Raw genomic sequence first — 12,238 nt, 5'->3', positions numbered from 1 at the left:
ACACAATGACATTTCCTTCTTTCTTTCACTCCTAAAATTCCTCATATCATCTCCACACAGATGAGCAATTTGTCTGTCATGACGTCTCAGAGGATCGGTCGACTCTGGGCCTACTTCACTGACAACACTGTTATTAGAGGTAAGTCGAGCCGGCGGCGAATGAATCTGCCTTCTGTTCAGGAGGCCGGAGCTCTTTTCAGCGATTAATTCGATAAATATATTAATTATGAATCTGGATGACAGTACAATCAGATTGTCAGGCTTCCAGACATGGCCTTTTGTGATAATTCAGCTCGGCGATCGGGGTCTCCTCGGGTTTCAGGAGCTATCATTGCCGGGGCTCAGCCTCTTATCAGCACCTGACCCATTCACTCGGTAATTTCCTGTGTGTTGTAATTAAATGGAGGCTTTCTGATTGCAAGTGAGTCCCTTTAAGAGGTACTTCTCCTGTTTCAGGCAAAAGGGGACGGTCAGTGGTCTGGCTGTGTTTCCACTCGCCCTCTGTTGGATGTAAAGCAAAGTGAAAACAATTATCAGGCATCATTTAGAATGCTTTGGAAAAGTAGTTATATTCCTTGAACCTTTTGGAAATATTTGTTGAGCTACATCAACAAACTTCAATCCATTTTAAAGGGATAGATAGATAGATAGATAGATAGATAGATAGATAGATAGATAGATAGATAGATAGATAGATAGATAGATAGATAGATAGATAGATAGATAGATAGATAGATAGATAGATAGATAGATAGATAGATAGATAGATAGATAGATAGATAGATAGATAGATAGATAGATAGATAGATAGATACATCCAACAGCCGAACTCATGGGTGTATTTACCTAATCAAATGTTTAACTGTGTTTTTGCCTTTGTTATGCCTGGATTTCCCCATTATTGAGGGACAATAAAGGTAATTCTTTTTCTCTATGTTTAATAGTGACGGTAAGAGCAATTCCACACGCACAATGTGAAGCGGACTCAACGGATTAGGACCAAACAGCTGTGTAACCGTAAGAAAACCACTAATCACTATGGCTAACCGGGAAAAAAAATTGCTACAGTTTGCTAGGGAGCATAAAGATTGGACCCTGGAGGACAAGAAGAAGGTCATGTGGTCTGATGAGTCCAGATTTATCCAGTTCCAGCGTGATGGGCGCATCATAGCAAGAAGAAAGGCAGGTGAAGGGATGCACCCATCATGCCTCATGCCTACTGTACAAGCCTGTGAGGGCAAGGCTATGATCTAGGTTTGGTTCTGTTGGTCAGGTCCAGGTTCAGCAACAGTATGTTTTTCCCCAAGGATGAGGTCAACTGGATATACTGAATGACCAGATTATTCAATCAATGGATTGCTAGGAATCAACAAATTGTGAACGAGTGGTTCAGGGAGCATGAGATGATGAGACACCACAGAGTCCAGACCTTAATACCACTGAGAATCTTTGGGATGTGCCGGAGAAGGCTTTGCGCAGTGTTCACACGCTGCCATCATCAATACAAGATATTGGTGTAAAATTAATGTAACACTGCACTTGTGACATTGCAGAAGATTATTAAAACAATTTTACAGCGAATGCGTGCCATAATCAAAGCTAAAGCTAATAAGAAGCAACAAATTAGAGCATGACCTTGTTTTGGTGGCGACTTTTTATTTTATTTATTGGCCAGGCAGTATAGTTTATTTCTGTTGAAATTAATGATTACGGCTTTCAGCTAACAAACACTTCAAATCCAGTTTTTCAAAGGAATTGTATATTACAAAAGACCAATAAAAAAGATTTTTGATGCAGAAATGACATGTTATGTCCAATGCTCGGTAAATGCTGTAAATAGGCACCAGTGCCTTGCACCCTGCTAAGATAAGTGGGTCTGGACAATGAATGGACATTATGTTATGTTTTGGCCTACAAAATTATGCGGACAACTGCTGACTCGGCATTTGTGCAGCAGACAGTCATTGACACTCAACACAAGAAAGGTGAGCCAAAATATGTCATTGCTACAGAATCTAGCTGTTCAAAGAGTACGCATGTACATGTTGCCAAAACTACCAATATAGTTTTTCCTTCTACTGAATTCTCCATTACTATACTTTAATACTTTTTTTTTTGCATACTCTCTTTGTGTATGGTGTCAAAGAGAGTACAGACAGGCCATCCCATAACATTTAATATGAAAAAATATATTTTTTGTAATTTTCGGAGAAAGTTAATTTCGGGTTTTCACTAAATGTGATCAACATTTATACACATAAATGGTTGATATATATATATATATATATATATATATATATATATATATATATATATATATATATATATATTCCTGTGTGTAAATTTATATATGACTTCATTGAAACGCTTATATATTGAGCAGCACCTGTATCAGCATGTATTCACTTGCTTTTAAACAACTCAGTCCTTGAGGTGAAGTCCAGAAGCTGCCAATGATGACACTCAATGTTTCTCTGCTGCTCTACCTCTCCACTCATCCCTTGTAATTAAACAGACTTATTTTTCCATGCGGCCAATGAGCGTCATTAATTCAGAGAATAGAACCATTATGGAGGTTGTGACTCCCAGGGTAGCACTGAGGAAGAGGTGAGGCGGTGGTTGTTCAACCCCTCCCATGTGTGCCGGCTATTAATCTCAACGAGCTTTGAAGTGGCTTCATCACAGCTGCAGGAGCGGGGTGATTTTCCCATAGCGCTGCCAAAATGAAAGGTTTAGTACTAGGTCCTTTATTCTGACCTCTGACATTAAATCAGCTTCCAGTCACACATTATATTTATTTTACAACAACTCCACACATGTTTAGATGTTATTTTGATAACATCTCTTCTCTTCTGTTTTATATATATATATATATATATATATATATATATATATATATATATATATATATATATATATATATATATATATTGCCATATTACAATGTTTCATCTTATCAAACCACATCTTGGCTGATAGAGCAATCTGTAAGGCCACCATTTGTTTATGTTTAAAGGTGTCAAATGTTACATTTATGAAAAGCTGGACAGGCAATTTATAAGGGCAATTCAAACTGAGAAAACCCCAGCACTGGGTTTGCTTTTCCACAAGGGGGAGCCGCAGGTCAAACTTTTCTGGTTTATGTTTATATGTAATATTCCAATGTTCCACTAGAGGGCAGGAATGCATGATTTAAGGGCTGAACTCAAAAGCTGTTTTTTTTTTTATATATAAGCCGCCCACCTGAGTAAAAAAGGTGAATCACGTATTTTGCTTGTCGGTCTTGCTCAAGAGTGTCAACTAGAATCAAAGGAAGTTCCAATACATGCTGTAGCTCCATCATGTGCCTGAGTAACTATGACCAGCTTCCTTCACACATCCTCAGATGCGCAGAAGAGTTTATTCTCCAGGGAATGGATCAGGTTTCCATCTGTAAGCTGTCATATGTGTCACAAACCATCCCATCAGAATCAGAGAGCAGCAGCTTCAGAGGAGATGCCAAAACCAGGAAGGAGGCCTTAAATGGCACAAGGGGAACAAACCCCAATTATACTCCTTTTTACATGTAATCGCTCTGCTAATAAATTCATTTCCTGACACGAAAATCTGCTCTCATCTTCTGTGGGAATATGTCTGTGCAAGCTGAGTCAGGCAGGTAATAATGGAATAATTAAGCTTTAGCGTTTCTAATTAGAGTTTTTTTTTTCTTTCTCTCAGAGGTGAAGGAAGTGGTGGTTGAAATTTTCAAGGATTTATTAAATTACTGTGAAATCAAATTAAATTGGTGGATTAATCCTTCCAGTAAATTGGCCCAGTGAATGAGAACATTGACTTTTTTTTTTTTTTTTTTGAAGAAGTTGTTTGAGAATGTGGAAATCATAGGAAAAAAACAACTTCCAAAACTCAAGGGCACTGAGTTTAGATAACCAGATGTGGTCAAAATGCTCAAACTTTTATTGTTTATTTAACATGAGCCTCACACATTTATAAAACAGGAACGTAAATGCCAAAGGGCTATTCTTTTCTCCTGTCCCTGGACAGGTTTTACAGAATCCTCTAAAACAACCAAAACTACATAATATGATTTAAGGAAAAGATACAAATATAAACCTCAAACGAATGGCCCACGTCAGCTCAAAATGACGAGAAGATAAAGCATTAAAAGCTTTCTTTCATTTAAGTTACCCTTTGCTACATAAATCTCCATCATTAGTAAAATATATGCATAGAAAACCAAAATCAAATATTACTATGTCAATCAATGTGACATTGGTTAGTGTTTAACAGGTTGTTCAAATGAGATTAAACTACTTATAATGTCCAATTATTTTTTTTATTGGACTTCAATCTGTCTAATATAATATGCAGTATGCTTGGTGCCATTGGTTGCTTAAGGTACCTAAGAATTTAATTTAATCATTTATTTTTTTTCTCTATGCTCAATGCTTCTTTTAGCGTTCAAGCACCGTTTTATCAGAATCTCACAGACTACATCTACTTGGTCAATATTATCAATGAGGAAGGAACAAGAATCGAATGAGACATTAAAATAGAAAAAACAATTCTAGATTAGTTACTTAACCTTTTAAAGCCTTGTTTAGTTACAGTTAAAGCTACAACTCCTTTGGGGGATGTCTCTACGAGCATTTGACCCTGAAAGCTTTGCTCTTTTGTCTTTGCAGAATTGATCAAGCCCAGTCAGATTGGTGTCAGGAAACCTTTTTATTTTATTTTTTTATTTGTTTTTACAAGTCTTACCACAAACCTTAATTGGATTTAGGTCTGGAATTTGACTAGGCCATTCTAACACACGGATAAGCTTTGACATGAACCATTCTGTTGTAGCTCTGGCTTATCCAAGGTTTTCGTTCTGTCAAAAGGCGAACATTTGCCCCAGTCTTAAATATTTTGCAAACTCTAATAAGTTTTTTTCCAGGAGCTCCACAGTTTTACTTCTTTTTTAAAAAAAAACAAAACTTAAAATTCTACCCTTTTGCTTACAAAAATTCCCCACCACTTCAGATGAGAGGTCAAAAAGATACACAACACAGCAGGACGAATAAATACAGCATAGATAAAATAATTTCCAAACCAACATTTCAACAAGTGAAACTAAGTATCTACATGTCCTGTAACTGTTTGAAAATGACCAGACTAAACTGTTCTTTTTTTAGGGCACTTAGGAAGATCTAAATCATTTCTTTATTCTATAAACCTGACAGATTGTTATATTTTTTTAAGTCAGGGTAACAGGTGTAGAGGGAACCCAGACCCATTTCCCAGCTCATTTTTGAAGATCCCAAGGTGTTTCTAGACCACAAAGGAGATTCCATCCAGTATATTTTAGTTCTGGCCAGAGACCTCCTCCCAGATGTGTTGCAAAGCTTAACCAAGCAAGCAGTATCTGGATAAACTGACCAGATATTTCAGGTTTACACAACCACATTCACTTTGTGTTACAGGAAGTGCAATATATCAAACTTTATTCCCCTTGTTTATTTTCTTTCAACTTTCTGACTTTGCAATGTCAGAGAATAGCTTAGTTGTAATATAGCAAATTTATGCCTTTAATCGTGGAAAATTATGCATTTCTTTCTTGAATATTTACAACTTTTCAGCATCAGAGAACATGCAAGTTTTTTTTCTTGCAAGCATGTGAAATTAATCCCATAATTTCAGAGTTTCTTTATGGAAATTTACTCCTCTACCACCAAACATTTTATTTTCCTTAATCTACGATGGCTGTGATATGCTTTTTTGTAATTACAAGAATTAAGTCACAGTATCATCAGCACAAAGTCATTATATTATGAGAATAAGGTATAATCATTTGCACAATCGCTTCAAAGTCTTGATGCCAATAATAATTTAATGCTGTTGTGCTAAAAAGCTTGAGTATTTAGTGAAAGATGCTCAACATTTATTTGTATATTTTTGTTACAGGCTGTAAAGTTTGGGAATCCCCGTGAGGAATCTTCAGCATACCAGAATCAACGCATTTCAGGTGATGTTTGTTTCTATAATTCAGTGAAGTGCAGGCTTTACAGGTTAACTAAGAGAGTCCCTGGGAAGTCATCTGTAAAATGAAGCTATGAAGGAGCCTCATACTTGATTTGCTAACAGACCTGAATGTGTTTTATGTCTTGTGTTGGAGCAAAATTCTGTCTCAAAACATTTACTTCTGCCTGTTTAGTCTTAGCCAAACAACAACTCACTCCCCATCTTTTTGTTGTTTCATCCAACAGCTATAGATGTGGCTATAAATCTGTCAGAACACTTCAAAATCTGTACAGCACAATGCTGTGCAAAACTTTTCATCTGAACGCTGTGATAGCAGCTCAGCGGGACGTTTTCCAAACACAAACAGAGCAGCATGAACCGATACGTCAGCGCCCACAATAAAATATCCCGCAAACGCAAAGTTCTTGAAAGAAATCGCCCATTTTAAGCCTTCAACACGCACTACCAGCACTCTGCAGCCGAACTGAAAATAAGCGTGTCGTCTGTGCAGGGCTGATTTTGAAACGCTGATGGCGAGCTCTGATTTGGTGCTGGGTTTCTTCAACATTGCCCCTGCTAATGCAACAAGACGAGCCTCAGATTGTGTTTGCAGGGTGCACTGCTAAGCCTTGGGATACAGATGGAGAACGAGGGTTAAGCCTCTTATCAGAGAGGCTTTTTTATTTTGACGAGGTTCTTTTTTTTTTTTGTTGAGAAAAATGTGATGGTTAGATGGTAATGTTGCAAATGAAAGATCAGTAGAAGCAAAAAAAAAAAAAAAAAAAAAACAACTTGTTGATTTAAGGCTAATTATAAATGTACCATAAGTACGTTTGCTGGAACACCAATACACAGTGTAATACCAATCATAAATCTGACCCTTACTTTACTTGAAATTACTTTTAAACTTCCATAATAAGTAATGTTATATCTGTTGCAATTCATACTTTGCTGTACAGGGTTTTAAAATCTCCAACTTATGAGTTTATTGTTTTTAAGTGTACACACAGAAAAGCAACAGAACTGTAGCATGCTTTCTGTTATTGGTGCAAATTACAACAAAAAAAGGGGGGGGGGGGGGGGCTTTAATAGACACACAGCCCCAAAGAATCAAAGGTCCACAATCCTACTTTTGAGTGGGCATGAGTGGCTTTTCTGCACATTCGTTTTTGTATAACGTTTGTTGCCAAGCAGCTCAAACATTGCCTCACTTGAACAAAGCACATGGTTCCAGTTAAAGGCGCAAGCGATGCCTAACACACTCAACATGTTTACATGGATGTATAATAAAGGGACAAAAAGGGGTTTTCCTTTCTTTGAGTCACTCAAACCCTTGGCTGGCATGTAGATGGTGTCTAACAGCTGTCGTGGAGACTTGAAGACCTAAAGATGCTACTCAGAAGATGCTGCGCTTCTCCAACGAAATGCTTTTGAGATTTGTTTGACCTCCTGTATTGTCTTCCCATTTCGAACAGGGGACAAGATAAAAGAGCCTCTGTTTCAAATCTTTGTACCCCAGAGAGACAGGAAGTCATAGTGTGCTAACTACAAGCTCCCAGACACTTTGATCAACCTAAAACAGCAATATCCCTGTCAATATTGCACGCAAAGCCTTTGTTTTAATGCCATCAAATGCAGCTTTTTTTTTTTTAAATGAAGCTCCTGCGACTCCTCTTCACACATCTGATACTGTGGCATGAACTAAAAGAGTCTTCGATGAACTCTGTTGTCAGGATAGTTTGGAGTCAGGATAGTTTGGAGTGTCACAACTCCGAAGCACCATGCATACTGGAGAAATGAGCCGCTGCTATTAAAATAAAGCTACACAAATGCTGTTAAAATGTTTCGGCAATGTTCCAACAATAACATTACTTTATCTCCTGCTGAATTATGCAGACGTTTTGATTCACTCAGCTTTGCATGCCGAGCGCTTGGAGGGCATCCAATTCTTGGAAACCTGACCTAGCTTCTGATTAATTTAGTTAACTAATTCAGATAATATTCATTTGACCATTGTCCTGGGACTCTCACTTGAATCCTCAGATGGTTGGTTGATCTCTAGAACCAAAAAAAAAAAAAAAAAAGAAGAGCAAAAAAAACAAAAGGAGACTGTGATGTAACAGCAAAAGTAATGTACCCTGTCCTGACACTGTACAACACTGTGTAGCACACCTTACATTCAAGCAAACATGTCCTATACATGTTAAAAGCTACGGAAAGTGCGACATACCGTGTTTCATCTCCTCATTTTCAAACCCAGGAGTCATTGCATGTTCAATGAAATTGAATAGGCACTCTGATGAGGCTCATTTATATAATAACAACCTTTAAGCAGTTAGTAAATATGGCTTTCTTTAAGCCCGATTTTCTGCAATAAATTTTTTTTTTTTTAATAGTCTGATGTAATATTTTAATCTTATGGGGAGTGGTGGCCTAGTGGTTAGAGCACAGAGCTTCGGTCCCAGAGGTTCTGAGTTCAACTCCCACAAGCTGCCATTCTGGGTCCCTGAGCAAGACCCTTAACCCCCAATTGCTCCCCAGGCGCCACACAGTGGCAGCCCACTGCTCCCCAAGGGGATGGGTTAAGATGCAGAAGTGAATTTCTCCATTGTGAGATCAATAAAGTTCAATTATTATTATTATTAAATACCTTGTTTTCATCTGCTGTCAACATAAAATCATCGTAATTAGAGAAATTAAGGCTTGAAGACATCAGCGTCTGTGTAGTTTGTCTACATAATGTGTTTCACTAAGTACAGTGGGTTACTGAAATAAATAAACAAATAATATTCCGACTTATTGAACATGACTGTACACAGCAATACCAGCAAGTGCATGATAGCCACTTGAAAGCGTTACAGCAAAGAAATGGCTTCAGTGATGTTTATTTGATGGGATTGTGTAGGTGATTGTACTAATACAATAACAAAGGATTCTTTTTTTTTTTTTTTTTTTTTTTTTTTTTTACAGCAGATGGGTGCCAATAACTGTAGTGGGTGCTGTGAAACGGTATAATCCCGACACCGACCTCCTAATTGTTTATTTTCTTTCTGCACGATTGCGTTTCCTTGTGATTTATTATACAAAACTAGCCGCAAAGGATCCAAGCTTTTAAATGGGCTGCACGCTGGAAGTAAGCTGATATTTTTTTGTGGAGCAGGAGCAGTATTAACAAAAAAAAAAAAAAAAAACAGCAAATTGGAAAACAGCTACAGAAGCACAGCTCATGCACGGACATTCAATAACGGGGAACACCGTTCTGTTGCGTCTGAGATAACATATTTATCAGCAGGAAGAAAGCCGCATTATACCAGTGATAATATGGTTGATCTTCAAAGCATATCGCTGTTGTGGAAAAGCAACCGTGTTTTGTTCAAACAAGCAGACAGGGTTGATCATAGGATGTAATTGCACACAAAGACACATCTGAAGGTGGCGTTTGGAGCCTTTCATCTTCAAATGGATTCTAACAGCCTCATCAAGCCAGAAGCTGTCCTGATCTTTCATTGACTCTGCCGTACACTAATTAAAGCCTGTCTGATGAGAGAAGGTAGAGGGAGATGTGGCAAAAAAAAAAAAAAAAATCAAGAGTCCTTCCAAACTCTTCTGTTTGTTGTTATTAATCGTTGTGTTTTTAGATATTGGAAAATTTGATTGCCAATTAGTGAAATATAATTGTATTACCGGCCTAACACAATTACTTAGTGCCGCTTTGGGAAGCTGCTCTGTTTTTTAAGTGCTATAACGTATTTAGGCTCAGGCGCATCTGAGTTACAGAGGCTCAGCATGATTGCAGGTGTGATGACTAAGCCAGGAGGAGCAGGAAGCTGGCCTCTCAGCATTATTGTTAGCAGCAGTGTCAACACCTTCACTTCTCCATACTTACAGGCTGACATTTCGCTCGTTTTATATAAAGCTTCTTGTCTGAGTGAGTGTCTGTCTTGTCTTCCCCAATGAGACCTTTACAAGCTGCATGACTGCTCTGCTAACAGTGCCTATGGTTTGCAATGCATACCTTCCATACTATATATGTTTGCGCCTGTGCTTGGACAAATCACGTTTCAGAAAATCTTCTTGAAACTTGGTCCTCTTTTAGCACCTTGAAAAAGTATTCTTGTCTCTTGAAGTTTTTCATGTATTATTTAAGTTTAACATGATATACCATGCATCGCCGTCAATCCCATTAAAAAAAGAACCGCACAATAATTATGTGCCAGAAATTGGATACATGGTCATCCCCTCAATTTAAAAAAAAACAGTTATAAATCTGAAATGTGTGGCAAGCGTTTTTATTTAGCCTGCCGAGTTGATAACAACATTTTTGAAGTATGTCTCTACCACCTTTCCACACTTCTTCGTAGCATATTAGTTCAACATTTCAAGTCTTGCAATAAATTCTAAAGTGGATTTAGGATCTGGTCTTTTTCCATCACATGAATATGTTTCATCCTAAATCATTCCATTAATGATTTAGACTGAAGCTTTTTGTTCACCAATGTTCTGAGACCTTCACAGAACAGCTGGATTTATACTGTGATTAAATTACATCCAGATGTTTATTATTCAAGAGACCGCATATAAAGTCACACCTATCGTAAATTGTATTTGCAAATATTCTGAAAAAAACAAACAAAACATTTATGATTTTCCTTCCACTACTTTATGCTGGTTTATCCCATAAAACTAGAATAATGTGTGTAATTGTAATATAACCAAGTGTGAAAAAGCTCAAGGGGTGTGAATACTTTTGCCAGAGACTGCAGCACCACATTAAAATCCTCCATCACTTCAAACTTCAGGTAAGTGCAGGTAAGTACACTAAAGAGTCAGGAGGACGCAGAAGCGGAAATGAATATCTATGTTTAGGTTTTAGGAAAAGCCTGCCCATCCGGGGGAAGTCGAGTGTGGAATTAGAACTGGCAGCAAAATCAAATCCACACCGTTGCTGCATAAAGGAGGAGCGCTTCAGGCTCTCTGTCATTCCACAGCCTCCCACAGTCAAGGCCTGCATTTAGGAAATGTTCTGACAGCAGACATTATCCTCAAAGATCGACAGACATTGCGTTGTCTCCTGACCACAGGAAACATTGAAGATTCTCAATTCAAAGCACATCCTGAAAGGTTGCACATTTCATGCGGGTCACGTAAAACAAAATTATAAAAATGATTATACCGTAAATCAAAATTGACAATACTACATACTGGAAGTCATGGAAAGGGTTGCGGAAGGCGCCGTGGTTGACCAAAAGGCTCTGGAGGACAGTGGTGAGACCGCTCTGTCTGCTGTGGAAGAAGTTCAGAAGAATGGATCTGAGAAATGATCATGGATTAGACAAGCAGAACCAACAGACTGCAGAGCACAGGATGCACAAGTTGCAGAGACGGCTTGTCTAGGACCTCCTCAGAGATTCTCTGAACTGTCCCTGGAGGAGGCAGGTCAACCTTGTTGCCTTTGGAAGATACCAAAGTTTGGTGAGGTAAGATTCCTTCAGGACACGGCAGAGGTTGCAGAGGTGGTTCACTATTGACTGCTTTAGGAGCTCAGCAACAAAAGGTGAGACAGGCTCAGGCTGGCACCTTGACTCTGGAGATGAGGAGAAGGTGGACTCTGAGCAGTTAAGGGGAGAACGGGGCTCTGAGGATGAGGGAAAGCATGACTGAAGGTGATTAGGAGGGATGCTCTGTTAAAGAATGGTCTGGAAACAAGGATTACGGCAGTTCTGATGATGATAATGGTGGCATCTATGGAGACAACGTAGTTCCAGGGTGTGGCGTCGGGAAGTGCAGACTCTGGAGACAATGGAGGTGCAAAGCTCTGGTCCACTGTAAAGAAAGTGTGACAAGTCGGCCCATGGCTGGCACTGAGGTGTGATGGAAGTGTCTAGAGCGCCAAACTGGGGACGTGGTTGCAGCTGGAGGCAAGGAGGTGAATGCGGCCTCTGGGACTCTGGGAGGTGCCAGGACTGCATGGAGTGTAGGAGTGTTGGACATGTGATGCTGGCTGACAGGAGAAGTTGAGCCCAAATGAGAAATGTTGCACAGTGTTGTACTGTGAAGAGAGCCGGTTTGCCACCGGCCATGCCCAAGAAGACGAACTCCGTGTCGGAATCAATGGTTTATAATGAATAAACAGTCCATAACTTACTGTCTGAGAAGCGAAAGCAGCAGAGGAATCTAAAAACAAAACACGGTCCTCCAGAGAGGACAGACTTTATGAACAAGGTCGGCAAACAAGGTA

This window comes from Fundulus heteroclitus, chromosome 10, assembly GCF_011125445.2.
Source record: "Fundulus heteroclitus isolate FHET01 chromosome 10, MU-UCD_Fhet_4.1, whole genome shotgun sequence".
Classification (NCBI taxonomy): Eukaryota; Metazoa; Chordata; class Actinopteri; order Cyprinodontiformes; family Fundulidae; genus Fundulus; species Fundulus heteroclitus.
This window is presented reverse-complemented; position numbering follows the sequence as displayed.